We start from the raw sequence: 21,683 nt of genomic DNA, 5'->3' as shown, positions 1-21,683 counted from the left end.
AGGTTTGGAAGAAAAACCCTCAATTTCCTCTCTAGTATATTGGTGTTGAATATATCTATATCAATGGTCTATATCCCATCCACTTGGTATGTTGAGATCCCAGCCCTAAGTTCAGAATGTTACTGCATTTGCAACATGTCTTCAAATGGGTAATTAAGTTGCAACTATGTCATAAGTTTTCATAAGATATTTGGATAGCGACAGGATCAGGGAAGACCATGTGAAGGCAAAGGAAAGAGGGACATCTATTAGCCTTAGGAGAAATGCCAAGCTTGCTAGCACCTTGATCTTGGATGACGAACTCCAGAGCAGCAGGGAAATAAGCCCTCCACAAAGTCCCGAGTTTGTGACTTCTCGATAGTCAAGCCTAAGCAAATACACTTACTTTCCTTCCTTTTTTGGGGCCTCTTCGGTGTGAGCTAGGAACAGACTCCAGAGGGGGGAAAATAAGAACTGAACACCCTGAATAAGCTAGCAGGTATTGGAAGGAAGTACAGTTCTAACACTCTCAGCTCAAACAGAAACGTAATGTATTTCCTTAGATAGATTTCACTGTCGCTCTGCTCGTCACACAGCGTTTCCACAAACTTGAACTCAGAATCACCTCGGAGCATGTGAGAAATGCAAACTGCCTGGCCCCACCTGCAACTTGAATGGTGAAGGTTGAAGTCTTGTGTTAACGGGTTCGAGAGCTCCAGCAATGAGGTTAGGTAAGTAAGTTCCCCTGGAGTCAGTGGTGGTGGTTGCGGCGGCAGTGGTGAGACTGGACTTTGCACAGATGTGAGTGTCCTAGCAAGGTCGGTCTCCTTGGCAACCAGCCCGGAGAGCTACAGGCTGCAACATTCACTCGGGTTGCCAGGTCCTGTCACTAGAACCGCTGGAAGCTCATGCCAGTCGCTTGGGGACTCGGAGGTGAGCTGCGTCTCTGACTCCCGGAAGCTTAGGGTAAATTGAGCCTAGGGCGGATGAGCCCAGGAGCGGCGGAGCGCGTGCGCGGGGCGCGTCCCCGGGCCCGGACTGGGCGGGAGCGCGCCGAGGGGGTGGGTCGCACCGGCTCCGCTGGCCTGGCGCGCCATCCGAGCCACTCAGAGCGCCAGGCGGCGGACACCCGGGGGCCCCACAATTAACACCCGACTCCCGCCCGCCGCGCGGAGATTCGCGCACCGGCTGTCCGGGGAGGAGGCGCTAGGTCAGTTCTGAGCCCGCAGATCACTCTATTCCAGACACTGCGACCATCCGAAGCGGTGCAGACTCTGCCCGCGGCCTCATAGAGAGCGAGCCCGGGCTGAGGACTGTGCTGCGGACCCTGAGGTGCTGGGCGATTGTGCGTCCCCCGGACCACCGGGACCTTGTTGCAGGCGCCGGGCGGCAGGTAAGCGAAAGCAGCTGCGCAGAAGCGCGGAGAGGGTGAGTAGGGTCGGGAAGTTGGGGTCCCAGAGGACGTTCTTCTGGTATGGACCAGGCCCTCGTGCCGAGATGTTCTCTCAACGGGACCCTTAAGTTGCCCTGTGGACCTGCGGGAGGCTGAGAGTTAAGCAGCTGAAGTGTATTTACCTCGCCGAGAGAGCGAGGCAGCATGTAGCCACACCCCCAGCCTGGCCTTCAGCGGCGACCCGACCCTGCGCCCCAAGCCCGGCGGCTGCCACCGCACCTGGAGCTCCCCGGGAGCTTCTTCCTACAGGGAGACCCTAGTATCACAGACTCCCGCCCTTTCCTTCCGTCCCTTCAGTCCAGGCATAGGAGAGGCAATGAGACTCGGGGCACAAACTTAGTTTGAACACTGTAAACGCTGCTCTTCCAGTGTTTTTAAAACTGCACGTGCGTATTGTGGATACGGGCGCGGGGCGGGGGAGGGGGCTGGTGAGAGAACTGCGCCGCTTGGTCTGAAAGGGGGTAACTTTGGACTTTCGTGCCTGTTGGGGAGCAGGCACAGCTTTTAGGATCTGGCTCAGACCGTCTCTGCGCTCTGAAAGGGGTGTCCCTGCTCTGAGTGGCCTGCGGGGCTGCTTTTGGTGGCCCGGCAGAGGGCGCCAGCTCCTGATCACCGCCGGGGCCAGTGGAGGGGAGGGGATTTGCGAACCTCCAGGTAAGGAGCGTGGTGAATCATCCAGCGGCGGGGGTGGGGTGGGTGAGCCTGGCTCAGTTGCAAAGAGGCGGCGAGAAGCTGGGGAGACGCCGGTTGGGACTGTGGGGCTGCTGTGCAGCGGAAGGCTGTGAAAGTGTCTAGGAGGCGCGGGGAGAGCCGGGCAAGGTGAGGAGTGGCCGGGCTCTCAGAGGCAGCACCGGGCCAAGGACGGCTGTCTCGGGATGCCGCTGTGTACCCTCCCCAGGCTGGGGTACGGGGTCGGTTTCACGGCTGCCCGCAGCTCTGCGGGGGCGAGGCTGGAACCCGGAAGACACCAGCCTGGACGGGCGGCGGGTCCACAGGCCGCTACCACCGGATGCTGATTTAGCTCGCGGGGTCCCGGGCGGTAACAAAGGCACCGTGAGGCTGCCGCTTCCACCCACTTCCGTCCCGCTGCCACTGAGGGGAGGTCCGACAGTGTTTGGATTTTGGAGTTTCGGGGAAGTTAGGTGAGAGGAGGGGCGGGGAGGAGGGCTCCTGGGCCTGGTGCACGAGCGAACACAATTCCAATTTCGCGGTTTCCTCCCTTTATCCAGTCGCCGGGGATTGCCTGGTCTCCTGCGCCCTGGGCCGTACCTCGGTAGGGTTTGCTTGGGTTTGAACTGGCCGCTGGGCGAGCCCTGCCACCGCCTGCCCATGACCCTCCCCCGTGGTGTCTGCGCGCCTGCTCCCCAGGGGCGGGGCTTAGCACGGGTGACAGTAGCCCCTGCACCTAGAAAGTGGAGCCCCAGAAAGTGTTGATTGTATTACTGTGAGCAGTAACAGAAGAGATTCCGAGTCTCGGGTCCGGTGCAGGTTTAAGGGCCTGCGGTGTAAGACTTGCAGACCTGTTGAAGTCAGTTTGTTGCAGTTGTGGTACCGTGGAAGGGAAGAGGCCATTTGGTTTCTACCACTCAGTCTCCATCTCAAGTTGTCCATTACAGACTCTAGCACAGGCACAACTATTGTCACGCCGATGGATCACAGGGGAGGCTTCTCTGTGTGTCTCAGGATCGGGACCTGAGGGGAAGAGGTGTTGCTTACAAGAAAGCCAGACAGCCACACTCTGCTGGTAGGTGCCCTTAGCCCCAGGGTTAGAACCGAAGTCACCTTGACACATCTCTCAGCCCAGCCTCGCTTCAGCCTGCTGCGGTAAGCATGGGGCTGGCTGGCTTTGATGACGCACTTGGTACTTAGGAAAATCCCTCTGATTCTGCTTTGCATCTCACCGCCTCCTTCAGAGGGTGAGCTCTGGAAACTAAAAGAGCCAACAGATCCACTAGTGGTCGGTCCTGCTCCAGAAGGGGTGCTGGATGCTTGCTGTTGCAGAAAAGGCTGTTTCTAAAGAGATTCTGCTTGGCTTGGTTTTGTTGTTTTGAGAGAGGGTTTCACGCTGTAGCTCAGACTGTCGGAACTCAGGGCAGCGCCTCTGACTCAGTCTTCTGAGTGCTGGGGTTTCAGGCATGGCATTTTTCTTTGTGGTAGATTGTTGAGTCCGTGCTGTCTTCCTGGACACATTGGATCTAGTTGGATTTTAGACTTCTTCCGTTAATGCCACCACTCGAGTGACACGAACTTTTTGTAAAGTTTAAGGAATGTGGAAGAATTAAATCTTTAAAAAGGCAAAAAACGAAAACCAAGAACCGTCCTGTAGAATTACAGGGCAGTCCCCTGAAAGGAGTCACCACTGCCTGTGCTTTCCTCACAGGTGGACCTGGAGTGGGGAATTATCCCCAGCACAAGACTGTCAGGCCCCACCCTATGTGACACGCCCACAGGGCTTAAAGTGTGTGTTAAATTTAATGAGAGCTGCTTTGGAAGTTGCTTTTCCTGAGGAATTTTTAACAACCCTCCCCCCACAGTTTCTTTTACAGACCTAAGAATATACTGTCTACATGGTTCTAGTAACACTGAGCTCATGTTTAAGACGGGCTTTGGTATGACCCTGAATGCTTCTGAAAGTGTGTGGCTTTAAAAAGAGGTGTGTGACTCTAGAATAACACTCTGAGGTTCAGATTGTCTTAGTGTGCCAGCCATGGGGACACCCAGGGGTAGTGAGTGAAGGCTAAACCTGTGGGGTCAAAGTGACTGGCCTCAGGCTGCATCTGCCACTAACACTGCCTTAGCCAATTGCGCAACCTCTCTGAGCTTCATTTTCTTCCTTTAAGATTGAGATAATAGTAGTCTAGCCTGATTTCCAGCTACAAGGATAAAATTAGATAATGTATGTAAGATTCTTGGCATGGTACCCAGCACATAGTAGCTGCTCACCCAACCAGTGAGGTCTTTCCTTCCGTGTGACATCTAGACAGGTAAAGACGGAGATAAGCAACAGTTTGCTCAGCCTCATCCCACCCCGCTTTGTCAGTTTTACAGTATTGTGTACTGAGGAATTTCTCTTCGTCAGCAAGCTGCGGGGTTGGGGGGGGGGGTTGTTGGTGATGGAAACTTTGTCCACTTGCAGGAGGAATTTGCAAGGGCCTCCGGAACTCTGAGGCTTCCCTCCTGGCTGCACCACTGGGTGATTTTGTGGCTAGCTTTCCAGTCATTTCCCTTTCCTTTAGATTTAAAGCCAGTGTCCAAATTACCACCAAGACAAGACTTAAAAAAAAAAACTTAAAACTGAACTGAGAAAGGGAAGTAAGCATTTCTTTTCTGTCCAGTTAATGAGCCATCTATAATACTAAAGAAAAGAGCGTCTGCTTCTGTAAAACTGTGCCTCGCAGTCTTGGAAAGAGGACCATTTTACTTGGAGAATGCTGCTGTTTGCTGAGTCTGTAAGAGGCTGGGGAGGAAGGGGAGCGGAGCTCTCCGTGTTGTTCAGCCATGTTTTCTCAAGCATGGTAGACTGTAGGACCTGACAATTGCTGTGCTTTTAGAAGCTGCTGGAAGAAGACACATGGGGGTAAAGCTGAACAAACACAGAGGAGCCAGGTTGTCCATTCCACATGAGAAAACCTGGGAGAGTTCTCAGCTTCTTAAACCCAGATGGAGGACTATTCTGTCTGCTCTCCCTCTTCTCCTTCTCTTCTGGATTTTGAACCTTTATCTTTCAAACACAAGTTGAAACCTTGGCGGTTCCGTCACGCCATTCGCAGCCATGGCGTGGTTGTCTGTGGTGTAGCTCGGAGACAGGGGCTCTGTCACTGTGCAGATCCCACGTGTGGACATGGAGTGTAGCTCTCCCACCCTGGAAAATGAGCTGACCCTATAACTGGGTTCTCCCTCCCTGAAGCTTTGTGCCTTTAGCTTCATTTGTAGCCACTTGTGCCCCAGTGTGCAGCCTGAAGCAGCTGCAGGACATGCGCCAGGCCCACCCTGCACTGTTGCTTCCTTTGTGGGGATGATGAACAGGCAGTGTTATTTTGGATCACATAGCAGACTGTTCCAAAGCCGCTTGCATTCCCCAGCTGTTCCACCACGTTTTTGCATAAGGGAGAGAACTTGCCAGCTGCTGGACCACTGAAGTTCCATTTACTTCTTTTGTCCAGTGATGGGGAGGTTAAAATCCTGGAAGCGTTGTTAGCCTGTAGCCTTTTAAATGGTCTCACTTGTCTCTGAAACATCAGCGGTGTCCCAGACAGAGTTAGGGTTTGTCAGGACAAGACTTCAAAACAAATGGCACAGCTTTTCTTTTCAAGGTAATTTTTTTAAAGATTTTCTTTTGTGTGTGTGTGTGTGTGTGTGTGTGTGTGTGTCTGCAAATGTGCATGTGCACACATGTCGTATTGGTATGCACACTTGGATGCAGGAGCCCAAGAAAGACAGAAGAGGGTATTAGATTCCCTGGAGCCGGTCAAGCTGAGTCTTAAAAGCAATGTCACAACTTTATTTTTTTTGTCTAAATAACTTTTTGAAATATTTTTTTAATATTCTTTTCAATTATGTATATATGTGTATGTCTGTACATGGGCATGAGGTGCTCCCGGAGGTCTAAAGAGGTCATCAAATATCCTGAGACTGGAGTTGCAGGTGATTATGAGCTCCCTACATGGGTGCTGGGAACTAAACTGGTATCCCCTCAAGAACAGTGTACACTCTTACTTGCTGAACCATCTCTCCAGCCCTTCAAATTAATTTTAAGGGATAACTAGTAGGTATAGTTTTCTCACACTTCAAACAACATCTGATTTATATTTCATTGACTAATAAAGTGTTAAATCTAGCAGTAGAATTACATGTTTTAAAAAACCGTGCCATAGCCGGACGGTGGTGGTGCAGGCCTTTAATCCCAGCATGCGGGAGGCAGACGCAGGAAGATCTCTGTGAGTTTGAGGCCAGCCTGGTCTACAAGAGCTGGTTCCAGGACTGGCTTCAAAGCTACAGAGAAGCCCTGTCTCAAAAACAAAACAAACAAAAACAAACCGGTGCCGTATGTATCTGCCTTAACTGTATACATTTTCTATTGCAGTGGTTCTCACCCTTCCTAATGCCGTGACCCTTTAGTACAGTTCCTCATGTTGTGGTGACCCCAACCATAAAATTATTTCATTGCTACTTCATAACTGTAATTTTTCTAGTGTTCTAAGTCATAATGTAAACATCAGATATGGCAGGGTATCTGGTATGTGACCCCTGTAAAAGCATCATTTGACCCTCAAAGGCTTTGTGACCCACAGGTTGAGAGGCAGATATTATTAGCACACATTGTATGTGGTTCTCAAAGAATTAATAGAACTATTATATTTGAAAAAGAAAACCTGTACTAAGAAGGGAATGCCTGTTGTTGTTAGGGAGACACTTGTCACCATCTGCGCCTCCATGCCTGCTAGTGCTTGCCCAGGACCCTGAAACATCCATCTTCATTAATGCGAACTGTGAGTTGATGGCCCTTCAATACCACAGTGTGGGTTACAGTCTCTATTGGACTTCACTTGGCCTCTGTCTCCTTTGCTCTGTGAGAATTTATAAGATGCATGGGCCTCAAGCCCCCTGGCTCCTGAGCCCTGCTATGGGCTCTTTCTGTTATCACTGAGTTAGACCCTGCTCTTCTCAGTTCTTCATCCCTCCCTCCATGGCCCCTTAACATACGCACACACTTTGTACTTCATCTGCTTGAACAGAGTCCAGAGGTTTTTACACTACTTCCATCTTTGGTTGGTTTTCTTGTTATTTTCACTTTGGGCTATCGAGAATGTCCAGCCTGGTCCTTAGGGCTGATGAGCAAGTGTCTCTTGTCACAGAAGAAACTGAGGCTAGCACTACACGAATCTCCTGACTCCAAGTTCAGCCCATCCCTAGCTGGGGGTTGGAAGGGTCCACAGAAGAGCGTTTAACTGAGCGTTCTTGTGCTTGTCCTGACCACAGTGGTCCTGCCCAGATCTACCCTTTAATAGATCCTCTTATTATACCTTTTGCATTGCCATTATTCTCTTGACAAAAAGCTATCTACAAATATTATTTCCTAAGGCACACAGCTCTCCTTTCTGTTACATGTGCATGTATGCCTGCACACACACACACCCCTGTGTGCGTATACCCCTGTGTGCATACAGAGACCCATAAAATGGCTCCTGGACCCATTTTCCTTTCTAAACCAGGCCAACATCTTTCGGAGATGACTCCACATTATAGCATAGAATGGTTCATTTCTGTTCAGTGGTTTGGATGCTGTAGATTTTCTGACGCTGTCATAGATGGGAGGCCAAAATTAACCTGGCCTGTGCTGAAAAGATGGCTCAGTGGTTAGGAACACGGCCGTGTGGTTCCAGCAGCCACATCAGGCAGCTCACAACTGTTTTTAACCTCAGCTCTTGAGAATCCAGTGCCCTGGCTTCTGAGGGAACTTGTACTCACATATACATACCCACGCGCATGCATACACACACACATACACACACACACACACACACACACACACACACCTACATGTGATTAAAGACAATAAAAATAAATCTTACAAAACCCAATCAACAATAGCAGAAGTGACCTGGCCAATCCTTCTTACAGAAGAGCCCTTGGGAAGTAAACCTGTTTCTCCCTGGGAGTGATATGTTCTCCCTTCTACCTCATGCTGCTCAGGGCTTGGAAACAACACCCATTTCTTTCATTTCTTTCCTATAGCTTGAAGGTGACAGACTCTGAGGTGCAGTCCCAGAGCCCCTCCTCAGCACCCTGGGGCTTGCTCTCTCTGCATACTGGGATAGCTCTCCCTCAGCCTTGGATGGACCTCTCTCTTGTGGCTGCCATTCTGCCTGTCCTGTCCTGGTCTGCTGCTGTCACCCAACTGGCCACCTTCTGGCAGCCCAGGGTTTCAAGTGTCTTAGGGAAACCTTGCCTTGGATGCCCTTCTGCCACCTGTCATTGGTATTCAATTGCATCCCCCCACTATCCAGCCTGCTCTGACTTGGAATAAGTCCCCATCACCCTGACCCCAGCAGCAGCCCTTGGGTTTCCCTGACCCTTTGTCTGCAACTTCCCTGGGTTTCCGGGAACAGGGCTTCACGTCTTTTAGGCTGCTTTGCTCTTTCTTATTTTACCCCCTTTTGGACCCAGCCTCCTAATTCTTTTCTCTTTGTCTTTACAACAATTTGCAAATTTATCTCTTTGTTCTGAGTTAGTTCCCTTTGGCTGTCCCTTCCCTCTAGCCTAGTAGATGCTTTGAATACACTATCAAAGTTTTTGTTTCCAGGCAACTTCTGCCTTTAGAAAAGGTTCTTTGGAATTGAAGTATGGAAATACCAGTTAAGAAACTGGTCAGGTCAGGTCTTCTAAAGGCTTGAACTTTGGGGAAGATTGTTTGGAATTTATTTTGGCTTTCCTTCCACGTGGCAGCACCCAAGAGCAATTGAAATGTATGCTTGTTTTGGAATACCTTCCTTTGTGCAAATGGAAATTGTACGTGCAGAGCAGAATTAATTTGTGCCCCAGCCCCACCCCCTTTCAAATTATATTGCTGGAGAATCTTTGGACACAGTTTGTGCCTCGTTGCCTGACTGAGTTGTGTGTAAGTCACAGAAGATTGGTCTTATATGGTTTTCCTGGGGCCTTTTGTCCTTGGGTATGTGACGGTGAGGCCGGGATCCTATGCTGCAGAGTGAATCTTAGGAAATCCTTATCAGACTGATCCTAATGAAGACATCTTGGGAAGGGAGCCCCTGACTGTTGGATGTCCTTGACTTCCTCTGTGTTGCTGAGGATCCCACGAATAACTTCTCCCTGCCCAGAACCTAAACTACTCTTTCTGAAGTGTGTGTGTGTGTGTGTGTGTGTGTGTGTGTACTTTCCCGGTGTTGAGAATACAGCTCCGTATGAGTCCTGCCCTCACAGAGCTTTCCGTCAGGGCTCCTGTGCACACGGAATCTGCATATGTGCTGGGGGGGAGGGTCCATTCCAGAGGATAATAGATGAGGTGCTGTAATCACCTGAGACCTGACAGAGGGCCTCTTGCTGTCTCTGAGCAAAAGCCACTATGGCCCAGCTCCTCCGAAGAGATGAAATAAGAAGACAATCTTGGTTTGAACCCAGATCCAGGGTCATGAATTATGGGCTCTATCAGAATACTCTTGTGTGTACTTGTCCCACTTTGACCCCTTTCCCCAGGGCTGTTTGTTGTGGAGGATAATCTAAGTCTGGAGGGACTTGTGTAAAGGATATTCAGTAGAGATTTAAAGACCCCCTCCCTGCTGTGTAAGGAACACAGCATGCAGATCTGTCTGAGTGAGTGTCCTTACAGTGTTCTCTGTATTCAGATTTCTGCCAACTGTGTTTGTAAAGAAATCTATTTTCCCTTTGAGTGCTGCAGCAGCACGCTCCCAGCTTTCCTGCCTTCCAGGACAGAGGGCAGCTTACACCTCTTTGCCTCTTTTCTGGGTGTTGTACATTACAACCAGTTGTCTCTAGTTTCTGCCAGGTAGCTTCCACACTTAAGATCTCTGCAGTGTAAATGGGCCCTTTGCTGAACAAAACATAATTATCAGGACAAGTATGTACATGCACACATATGTGCATATCAGTACAGAATGCCCAAGTGCACACCAATACAGGACACACATGCTTAATGGTGCAGGCACTTGTGTGTACCAGTGCAATACATGCATGCATGCACACCTGTGCAGAGCATATGTGTATACAAGTGTGTGTGTATACATACTGATGAAAGTGTGTGAACGTCTGTTCCTTGCTGCCAGAACGGTATAGACTGTCCTGTCCTGTGCTGTTAGCTCTTGTCAGGGTGTAGGTTGAGTTGGGTTCTAATGAGCAAAAGTCATAGTTGAAAATTTGGAGGTTAATGTGCCTTTTTCCAAAGACTATGGTTCTTGTTCATGGCTTTCAAGTCTAAAAGTTCTGTGTATAGAACTAAGGACTTAGATTCCTGGGAAAAAGTGAGCGAGCTGATCACGAGAGTGAAGAACAAGTGTAGAGGGGACATCCTTCAAGCAGTGGTAGACCGTGTCCATTCTGTTCCTGAAAACGAGTTTGGTGGGAAACGTTGGAACTGAACTCATCCCCCCACCTCTTAGCCCACATGCTTCATACTGGACCCAGAATTATTTAATCATCTTTTGAAAACCATTCATCATGATACACTTCTGACATTGAATTCCCAGGAAAATGAAAAGCATGCATAACAAGAAAATTGCAGGTTTATGAATGTTGGTTGATTATTTACATAAACCTAACATCTCTTTGCTAAAAAACGAGCAAAACTTCTTCAGCTTTTTTGTTAAACTAAAAGCTTTCACAAAATGATGCTTTTCCTGTTCTTGGTTCCTAAAGCGCTGGAGGAAGCTCTTTATTTTCTTCTGCGTAAAAATTGGTTCCATCTTAAGCAGGCCTCTAAAAACAAGCCCCCATCTACTGGTGGTTTAAATGCGAGATGTTCCCCACAGACTCATGAATTCACACTTGGTCCCCACTTGGTGGTCTGCTTGGAGAGGCTTAGGAGGTGTGGCCTTGCTGGAGGAAGTATGCCTTTGAGGGTAGGCTTTGAGAATTCATTGCCTTGCCCCAATTCTAGTCAGTTCTTTGCTTCGTGTGTAGAGTTGACGGTGTAATATCTCAGTTTCCCACCAGCATGCTTACAGCTCCCTGCCAAACACACACACACACACACACACACACACACACGCACGCACGCACGCACGCACACACACACACACACATACATACACACACACACTCACACACGCACACACGCACGCACGCACGCACACGCACATACACATACACACACACACACTCACACACACACACACGCATGCACGCGCACGCACACACACGCACACACGCACGCACACTTTAAGGAATTCTGGAAGCTCACTGTGGAGAGCTCACTTTGACTTCTGAGCAGATGCTCGTCCAGGCCAGACAGCAGCACTCCCAGAGCTTGCTCCCTTCAGACCCATTCACTTCAATGCACTTTCTTCCCCAGTTTACAGCGCAACTAGAATATTGGTTCTCAACCTGTGGGTCTCTAACCCTTCAGGGCTGCATATCAGATGTTTACATTATGAGTCATAACAGTAGCAAAATTACAGTTATGAAATAGTATCTAAATAATCTTACGTCTGGGGTCACCACAACATGAGGAACGGGAACGGCAGCCTTAGGAGTTGGGAACCACTGAGCTAGACGAAGCCTTGGCCAAGAGCAGTGCTGTGTATGCATGGACTGTATTCAATCTTTCTTCTCCTCTTAAAAGGAGACTTTTTTTTACGGTTTATTTATTTATTGGGGGGATTCCACAGGTGCCACAGAGCCTGTGTAGAAGTCAGAGAACAACTGGGGGGAACCATGTGTGCCCCAGAGATGGACCTCAGGTCGTCAGGCCTAAGGCAAGTGTCTCTACCCACTGAGTCATCTCGCTGGCTCTCCTCCCAGAGTTTTTAAATCCTCTCTGGTTGCCAAATTCACATTGGTTGCTTATAGTTTACCCAACAGTGGCTGCTCTGTTTCATCTTTTCAGAATGGTTTTTCCTTTGTTTTGGATTCTGGGGACAAATGAGCACATTAATGAGCTGTGGCAGCCCATCGCTGGTAGGCTTGGTGGGCCTGTTACCATTGCCAAGTACATATGAGAATGAGCATGTCTGCAGACTCTGTGTTCTGTAAGAGTTCAGCATAGGGAGAAGGCCAAGACAACACAAAGCTCATCAGAAAAGTTTCGTGTGTAGAGACTTTGTTTCCCTCCTTCTCTTTTGAAATATCAAGTTTAAATCTCAGATGGCTTTTAAAATGTATTTTTAGTGACCAAATACTTTTATCTGTTTGTATTTTATGTATGTAAAATACTTTTATGTTGTTTATGTACAAAGATCTCTGCTCGCATTTTTCATGATCTTCTTGTGATGTATTTAGTGGTGTTGTATGTTGTTTTGAATAACTGTCTCCCAGTCTCTGGCATTTGAAAACTTGGTCCCCAGTTGGTGACACTATTTGTTGAGGCTCATGAGGTATGGCCTGGAAGGTACTCACTGGAGACTGGCTTTGAGAGTTAAAGACTTGCACCATTTCTAGGGTTCTCTCTTGGCCTCCTGTCTATGATTGAGATGTGAGCACCCAGCTCTCAGCTTCCAGCTCCAGCTCCCAGGTCTGCTACCTGCTGCCTCCACTTGGCCTTGTGGACACTAATCCTTTGGAACCACAAGCACCAAATAAACCCCTCCTTCTAGAAGCTGCCTTGCTTGTGGTGTTTTTTTTTTTTTTTTTTTTTTCAACCACAGAAAAGGAACCAAAACAGCAAAACGGATATCCCCTTTCACAGAGAAAACAGCATCAAGGCCCCCAGAGGTAAAAACGTCTGATCAGAATGGCCCATGGGTAGCAATCAGTCACCTCTTCACGGTGTGACCTCTCTCCCACTCCCCTCCCTCCTTCTCTTCCTTCTCTCCCTCTAAGAGTCCATATTGTATTGAATTGTGGCATTGTCACGGGCTTCCTAACCTTCCAGGTTCTGGAAAGTTCTTTTTGTGCAGAAAGTTTGGGTCAAGTGTTAAATCATTTTTTTAACTTCCACAACTCTGTGTGATGATCTTGTATAAATTGTTCCAGCTTTCTCTTACTATTATACTTTTATTATTGTTATAATATTGACAAAAAATTCTTTCGCAGTAGTTTGGGAAATATCATTTTATAAACCTTTTATACTTTCTGACCCAGTAATGAAGTACATAAATCTATGAAGTGCTTGGTTGGTAGTTTAATACCCCCAGTACCTCCTGACAGCCTACTGTACCCCCAGTACTTCCTGAAAGTCTACTATACTCCCAATACCTCCTGACAGTCTACTGTGCCCCAATACCTCCTGACAGTCTACTGTGCCCCAATACCTCCTGACAGTCTACTGTACCCCAAGACCTCCTGACAGTCTGTTAGCAGAACACTGGCCTTAATCGGATGCCCTGTTGTACTTTTGTAAGCTCTGTGGTTTCCCATATAGCTCATTTAATTTAGTTTTTTTTCACCTTAAAATATAAGGAAACTATGACCCATCGTACGTTTTGCCCTCTTAAAAGTTGACTACAATGCTGCCCAGCCTCTTTTCTGTACTAAGGTAGCAGCTGCTAGAAGCCAGTTAGTTATCACCCTAAACAGAGCCCAGCCTTCTGCTCATTGAGAGACCTGACTCAGGAGGCCTTGGAGGCCAAGGAGAGAGGAGGGCTTTGCTGCCGCTGGATTGGTTTCCTTGTCTCTGATGGGATTATTCAGGCCTGAGAGATGGAGATCTGACCCCTGCAGGCTCATGGTGGTGTGCGTACATGCGGGGCCAGACCAGCATCTACTGAGCATGTGCTAGACCAAAACCAGGCATCATCTGCACCTTAGTTCAAGCTAGCTCTCAGTGCTTTCCCATGGGAATAGTGGTGTGCTAAGTCATGAGGAGTTGGCCTTGATTTTGTTTTTTTCTTTTTTCCCTCTACATAGCTCTGACTATCCTGGAACTCACTATGTAGACCAGGCTGGCCTCAAACTCACAAAGATGCACCTGCCTCTGCCTCCTGAGTGCTGGGATTAAAGGCTGCGCCGCCACCACCCTGAGAATAATGAGGCTTTTGAATCTAATGGAGGTTTGGTGTCACAGCCAGGTCAGTAAGGAAATGAACCCAGTCTTTTAACCAAATCCACCATGGTTTTATTTCTAAGCCGTGACTTTTTCCTTTTCTTTGGATGAGAAAAAATGATTCTTTTTCTTTAAAAGAAAAAAAGATGTATTTTTATTTGTATGTGTGCCCATATGCACCTAGAGGACAACGGTGCCCTGAGCTGGAGTTACGTGTGGTTATGAGCTACCTGGGTACTGGGCACTGAATCTGGTCCTTTGCAAGAACAGTGCACAGAGCGGTTCGCGCTCTTTACCCCTGAGCCATGTCTCCAGCCCCATGGATGATGATGGGGATGAATGTGGCGTGTTCATGTGCCATGTTGCACGTGTGGTGATCAGAGCACAGCTTGGAGTCAGTTGCCTCTGTTCATCATGTGGGTCTCAAGAGACTAAACTCAAGTCAGCAGACTTAGTGGCGAGCACCTTTACCCACGGACCCATTTAGCCAGTCTTTGAGTTTATAATGCAGTACACAGCTTGTCCACTTAGCTTTGCCACATAATCACCATTGCTGTTGTCTGTGATTTTTAACTCTTTTTTACCTTTGATCTTCTGATCACAGTGTTAATGTCCACATCCCCATTCAGTTTCCATCAGTGCTGGGCTCAGTGTGAAAATGTAACCATCTTTTTCTTATCAACTTAAATAATACATTTATGGTTTTTTCTTTTTGGTATAGCAAGAGCAAGTTTTTCCATGTAATTACCAGTCATGGTTTACATAATTATCACTGTAACTGCACAAAATGTTCAGGTGGATGCATAGGGCGCTTTGTAGTGTGGGGAACAGAATTGCCTCCACTGCCCCTCCCTTTGCCAGCATGGGACAGATCAGAGGTGTGCTCCTGGACCAACTGACACCCCCCCCTCACCGGTCACCATCTTTATGAGGGTAGCTTTGAGCCCAGCTCCTCCCAGAACAGCGAGGCCAGGCCTAATGGGAAAATATCCCGTGGTGCTTCAGTTTAAATAAAGTAAGTTCATATTGACTAAAGAATAGCACTGAGCTCCTCAGTCCAGTAGCCAAGTGTGGAGACTGGGTATCCTGGGACAGAAAGAAATAGCATTTGGGAATTTTGAAAGGATAGCCAAGGAAGTAAGTGGTGTCTAGCATGTCCCTGACTGTTCCTCAGGGGCTGGACAGCCACCCACTGCCAGGACCACTTGGCCAAGTTGGACCTTAGGCCATTCTGCCCTCCTAAGGAGGCCACTCGGGGTGCGCCAGCTCACCACAGTTGCTCTTGCCATGAGCTCGGCAGTACTTCCTGGGTGAGAGTCCTGTAGCCAAGAGGCTTTTCTTTTCACCACTCCCTTCCCTCCAGCATGAGGGTGGTGGGGAAGCTGCCTCTGGCTGAGTGGGCTATGGAGTTTTCAGATCTTCACTTCTATTAATAATTACAGGTTATGAAAGTACACCTATAAGTGGGGAAAATGGATAGTTTGTTAAGTGTGTTGAGAAGAAAATGATATAGGAGGCTATTCTAAAATTCACAAACCACCTTATGAACTAGAGTGTTCATGGATAAATGGATTCTGTTTCATTTCATCTTGTATGGACCCTCTACACCCCCCTTCTCAGCTCAAAAATTCAGTTTATATTAGGAAATTTATTTATTTGGAAATACATTTCTTTATATTTTAAAGTATGAATTTTACCTGAAATGGGGGAGTGCTCACTTAACTTTTAGGGTTCTTGTGCCTTTTATTTAGTCCATTATGCTCTTCAGTGTTTGTGTGTGTGGTGGTATGTATGTACATGTATGTGTTTGTGTGTGTGCACATGTGCTGTGAGGGGCAGAGGTCAAGGACAAGTGTCTTCCTTAGTTATTCTTCACTTTTGCTCACCAGGAGCTCCTCATTCAGCTAGACTCCTCCTGTTTCTGCATCACTCCCCCCCAAGTGCTTACGGGCAGAGGCTGCCATAGCCAGCTTTTATGTGAGTGGAGGGGATTTGAACTCAGGTCTTCATGCTTGTGCTGCAAGCCCTTTACCTGCATCACTTCCCAGTTGCTTGCTCCGTGCTGTCTTCTGTTGTTTGCTCAGGTAGAACTAAACTTACATGGAACAGAAGTCTGCTTAGTCACCTCAGCAGGCCTAGAGACTTGAGAAGATCGTTTCTCCACCCCATTCCTGCTATAGACACAGAGTATCTAGTAGAGTATCTAGTATGGAGTAGACACAGAGATGGTATCTAGTCCATCAAATGTTGCCTGTTTTCTGAAAAACAGCACACCATGCAGACCCTCTAGTCTTTTATGTCAGAGTGTGTCCCTGAAAGCCCTCAGGGAGGGATGGCTGGGGAGGGAGCACAGTGCAGTGGTGTGGGAGGCATTGGATCGTCTAGCTCCTACTTGACTTGTCCTTCTGACACCATCTGCTGCGTAGACAGGGAGCAACTTCACTGTCATTGGCCTTTGCTTACTCCTCAGTGTAGGAACTCCCTCGCAACACTGTTGCCCAGTCGACCTCCCTAAATTGAGATATTAGTAGTTGCCCCGCCATGTATTCAGACTATCTTGTGCATCATATACCTTGGGCGTTTTGATTTTAGAAGCTCGTAAACACATTAAGTGCTTCAAGGGGCCATGAGGTAAAGAATTCTGCTTGGCATTGTTAAGTCTAACTTTTTCTAAACTATTTGAAGATGAAGACTCCTAAATTCTGAGGAAAACCCTTAAATGTGTTAGAATATTATTAATGTGTCTTTTGTAGTTAGGGGTGTGTTGGACTAGCTTGCCTGCCAAATTTGGCATGATATCTGTTTGTGATAATACAGTTTTGTTGACAAACAGTCTCATTTGTTTATCTGTTCACCTACAGTGGTGGAGTTGGAAAAGTGCAGCAGCCCCATATGGCCCACAATGCCTAAAATACTAGGGAATTGTAAAAGTGTACTTGCCCCTGATTATCGTCTTCAATGAGATTCACAAAGACAGTCACAGAAAGATTCGCCCATCAGAAAGCAGTGGTCTCATTCCAGAGGCAGAACATTCGGGTTCCAATGTTACTGTTTTGTGTTTTCTTTTTGACTCTGTTATAATATGTTACACACACACACACACACGCACACACACACACACACACACACACACACACACACACACTTAAAATTGATGATAATGCACTTAGTTATTTCCTTGTTTCTTTTTGAAATAGGATCTCTGTGGCCAGTCTGGGCTGAAACTCACCGTTCTGCCTTAGCTTCGGCTTCCTGAGGGTTAGAGTGCCAGGCACTAGCCACATCCGCCCTGGTTATTCCTTTGACAGCCCTTCTAGTCGTCAAGTCGTGTCTTTGGGAGCTTTTATCCCGCTGTTGCTGTCAACATTATTGTTGCCATTGCCCTAGGGAGCTTTGAACAAGCAGAGATAGGAACTAGTGGGTTAGCTTAATTCAAAATTAATGGCATAGGATTAGAAAGATTTCATTTCTTCCTTTGGAATTTTTCTGGAAAATTTTTGAGAGTTTGAAAATGTTTAAACTCACAGGAAAATGGGAAGAGCAGTATATAGTCATATCCCTGGGGAGGGCACTGGGGGTTATGTGGGTGGGGTCGTTGTCATAATCCAGGATTATCTTCCAGCTCAGACCCATTAATACCTGCAGCCTGTAGTGTCTTTGCCATAGAGCTGCCAATCAAGGCTTGCACAGAGTGCTCTGTTACTCAGCCAGCCACAAAGATCCTTTCTTTTGGACAATGACTATTTATGTAGTTTACCTTAATTTTGGCTGTACAAAAAGATTCCTAGAGGGGCTGAAGATTTAGCTCAGTGGCATTGCCTTTGCCTAGCATGTGCATGCCTTGCTTCAATCCCTAGCAACACACACACACACACACATACAAACACACAAACACACACGCACACACACCCCCTTAGGAAAAGCGCAGATAGAGAAATACTCCCTTAAAAATATTTTATTTATTTACCAATATATGAGGCTGTAGAACATGATTTGCAATGCATACATCCATCAGTAAGTCATTAAGAAGTTCTCATTCCTTCTTTGTCCTGCTGCATAGCTCCCCTGGGGCTGGCACACACTCCACGTGGTTCAAGCAGTTCTGCTGGGAGCATTTCAGTCTAGCGCATAAGTAAAGGTGATCTTATGAAATAGCTTCTTTAACTATATTAAAAGCCAATGTTCCTCTCCAGTCTGGGACTTCTGAGAACTGTCTGCCCACGTCTTTTGATGTAGGAGGTCAGGTCCTGTGGTGTTCGGGGTTATCTTGTTGGTGAAGGGATGATAGAGGGGCAGTGGCATAGGCACCTAAGCTAGCACAGGGCTCAGCATGGAATACAATGTCGTGCTTTCCAGCCAGTCCCGCCCCCACCCCGAACACCTGGCTTCTGCTCATGTCACCTCCTTCATCTTTACCTTCATGCCACCTATTCAGGCCCAGTCCCTATTGGGGGTATGGCCCCATTAACTTGTGTTCCAGAGGATTTTATATTCTCTCTCTCCTCTGTCTCGGTCTGTCTGTCGCTCTGTGTATGTGTACATGCTTGTGCATGCATGTGTTTGCATGTGTGTTCACAGTTCACACGTCCTGGCAGAATGGACAGAATTGCTCTAACACACTCCACACTGGGTGATCCATGAGAGATGTTTTGATAGCAATGCTGTGCGGGAGCAGTTACCCCCACTTTGAGTAAACAGGAGCAGAGGAAAAAGGTGAACCTCTCAAACTGCTTCTCTGTCCCTGCAGGTGATCATTTGTCCCAGGAAGTTCCTCTTAGGACAGCTCTTTGGATGTCCGCCTCCTTTCATTGTGGTGGTAGCATTGGCCATGGCAAACATTTGTATTCTTGGGGTGTTTATTTGTTCCCACGCACAGTCTACCCTGTGAGAAGTGTAAGGATGCCGAGAGCCAGCTTGGCCCAGTCTTTAGGGAGCTTTGGTCTAGAAAGGGAGCAGGCGTGGGTGATAAACTAGGAAACACAATTTCATTCATGTATTATGCTGGGAGGAATGATGGGAATGGGGTGGTGAAGAGCTTCTAACCTGGTGATTGGGGTGGGCTTCTTAGAAGAGATACCCTGTTAGTTGGAATTGAGAGAGCACCCCTGGCAACTGGCACTGACAGCTTAGGTAAGAGTCCATGCTTGCCTTCACTGTCCTGGGGCTGACTTAAGTGTACCATGCCTGTTGTTGGAGGCTCTTCGGGGCTGGGATACGTTTTGTGACAAATCATTAAATCCCCAGAGGAATATTAGTAAGTGGTTGCATACTTTGAATCACAATTAAATTATTTTAGAAGTTTCTGCTCCATAATAAACCCTTTCCATCTCCTCTTAAATAATTGGGAGGAGAATTTCAGTTTCAGTTTGAGCAGTAAATGATTTGCTTGAGACAAGACTTTCAGTCTACGATTAGGTTATGTTCTCCTCAGAAAAGAGGTGGGGAGAGGAGAGAGTCCGTGGTGGTGAGAGACAGAGTAAGCATTTCAGAATTACCATAAAGCTGCACAAACACCTTTGCTTTCTTAGTTGACACAGGTAATCGTGCATCTTTCTGGAGGTGCACGTGATATTTGCATGCACATCTGCAAGGCACAATGAGCAAATCAGGCTAATTGATACTCATTACCTCGTGCATTTACTGCTTCTTTGTGAAAGCAGCATCCTGTGTTGTGATTTCTTGTGAGCTTGTTTACTAGTGAGTTCCTCCTCCACCCATAAACCGCTTGGTCCTGAGGAGAGGCTTGTGCACTGCTTCAGACTTTGTAACCCCGCTTGGCGGGTCAGCTATTCAGGGTCCTCTGAAGGGGCGCTACCTGAAAGACATGGGCTGGAGAGAGAAAGGAGACCAAGCAAGATTCTATTTGTCAAGGTCTCGTTTATTAGGGTGAAGGTTACAGCTTATATAGCCCTTGAATAGGGTGGAGGTAGGGGTAGGAAGGAACTTTGCTGGGGTAGCGAAAGGTCATCAGTCAGTACCCCTGGTATAAGCCGAAACATGTGATTCCATTAACATTTTTCAAGATAGTTGGAATAAGAGGCGGGTTCCGTTAACAGATAGTTCTCAAGATAGTTGGGATGTGGGGCGGGTTCTCCGCAAACATCCTTAGGGCAATGACCTCTGCTATCCTTTACGACAATGGTCCCTGACAAGACTTGGACGCCACAGCTCTGAAGGTTAGAGGAGCCATTGTGAACTTGGTAGGCTGGGAGCCTCTCCTGAAGATGCAGGAATTAGCAGTGCACTGAAGCAGTTCAGAACCCACCAGACAGCTGCCCAGAGGAAGTCTTTGCTGTTATCACAACTTTACCTTGGGCAGTTTCTTGGTCACCCAGGAATCCTACATAGGCTGAGAAATGCCCCAAAGTTAGGGGTACTGTTCCTCCAAGCAGAGCCAGGACCTTTTGACAATCCCCTCCTCCTGCCTCTTTGAGGACACTGGTGTCTAGACCCTTAGCAGAGATCACTGGCTAATTTCATGTATCTCTGCCCCTCTGGCCTCATGTGAGCCCTTTGTTCAGGGCAGGGAGCCCCTGCAGCTGACAGAGAGGCTTGTGTTCTTGCCTGTGCCCTTCCTGCTTCCATTGTTGTGAATGAAGAGAACCCTGGCTGGGAGGAGACGTGTACTTGGGGTGTACGTCTCAAGGGAAGAGCCCTCTGACAATAGGTAGAGGCGATGGTGGGCTGGTGCAAGCTTTCCAGAAGGGGATGCACACACCAGCTGGCATTGGCCCGAAGCTAACCAAGCTGCCTTCCAAATCAGTGTGGAGAGGGAACGGCTGAATTAAGAGAAATTGTAGATATCAGTGGGAAACTATGACGTAAAGGAAATAATCTTTAAAAACTGTTGTTGTAACAGAGTCTTCCTAGAGATCTCAGAACTTGCTTTGCAGCCCTTAGTTGGCCTCTGACTAGAAATCCTCTTGTCCCTACATCTGCAGTGCTGGGATCACAGGTGTGTGCCACTGTGCATGGCCACACCTGGGGGAGCAACCTTGAGCCTGCCTCAAACTTAGGGCTTTTTGGTTGGTTGTTAGCTTGCTTTTGTATTTACTTTTACAAAGATCAGTGTTTCTGTTTTTTGTTTATTAGAAGCAAGTGCCTGGCTGTTTATAGGTCACCAAGCCTATGCCCTTGTAAGTGCTGACTTAGGCTTACTAAAATCCAAGTGAGTTCTTATTCCTTTTACAGTGACCTGAAGGAAACAGTGTTTCTCATTTAATGAGCATACACTTGCTGAACAGCCTGGCCACTGGGTCCCAGAAAACTCTCCCTCCTGAGATGCACAGAAAGGAAACATGAGGAAGCAAGTCTGAGTACCACTCACCCACAGGCAGGTGTGCTCTGTACCTCAGAGAACAGTTGTGAGGGCAACCTGACTAGGAGCAGGTAGTTCAAAGCCACCCAGGGGCCAAGGCTGTGGGCTCATTGCTTAGTGTTCCTTTTAGAGTCAGTCACCACGGTGAGCTTTTCCTTCTCTCTGTGTGGTCTGTGTGTACATGTCCAGCCTGGGGTTGACATTGGCTGTCTTCCTCTGTCACTCCCAGCCTTAGATCCTGAGACAGGTTTCTCACTGAA

At 47.7% G+C, this 21,683-nt stretch overlaps 1 protein-coding gene across 1 annotated transcript in view; it reads left to right on the top strand.

Annotated features, from left to right (window-relative positions):
* The first annotated feature begins 875 nt into the window (after positions 1-875).
* The window catches only part of Svil (supervillin), a 202,143-nt gene continuing 181,335 nt past the window's right edge, over positions 876-21,683 (top strand). The window contains exons 1-2 of the mRNA XM_038334785.1: positions 876-912; positions 1,224-1,372. The gene's annotated coding sequence lies outside the window, so the exon portion shown is untranslated. The remainder of the gene's footprint in view (positions 913-1,223; positions 1,373-21,683) is intronic.

The sequence above is a fragment of the Arvicola amphibius genome, chromosome 6 (assembly GCF_903992535.2).
Source record: "Arvicola amphibius chromosome 6, mArvAmp1.2, whole genome shotgun sequence".
NCBI classification, from domain to species: Eukaryota; Metazoa; Chordata; class Mammalia; order Rodentia; family Cricetidae; genus Arvicola; species Arvicola amphibius.
Note: the sequence above shows the minus strand (reverse complement) of the source record. Positions and strands in the feature narration are given on the sequence as shown.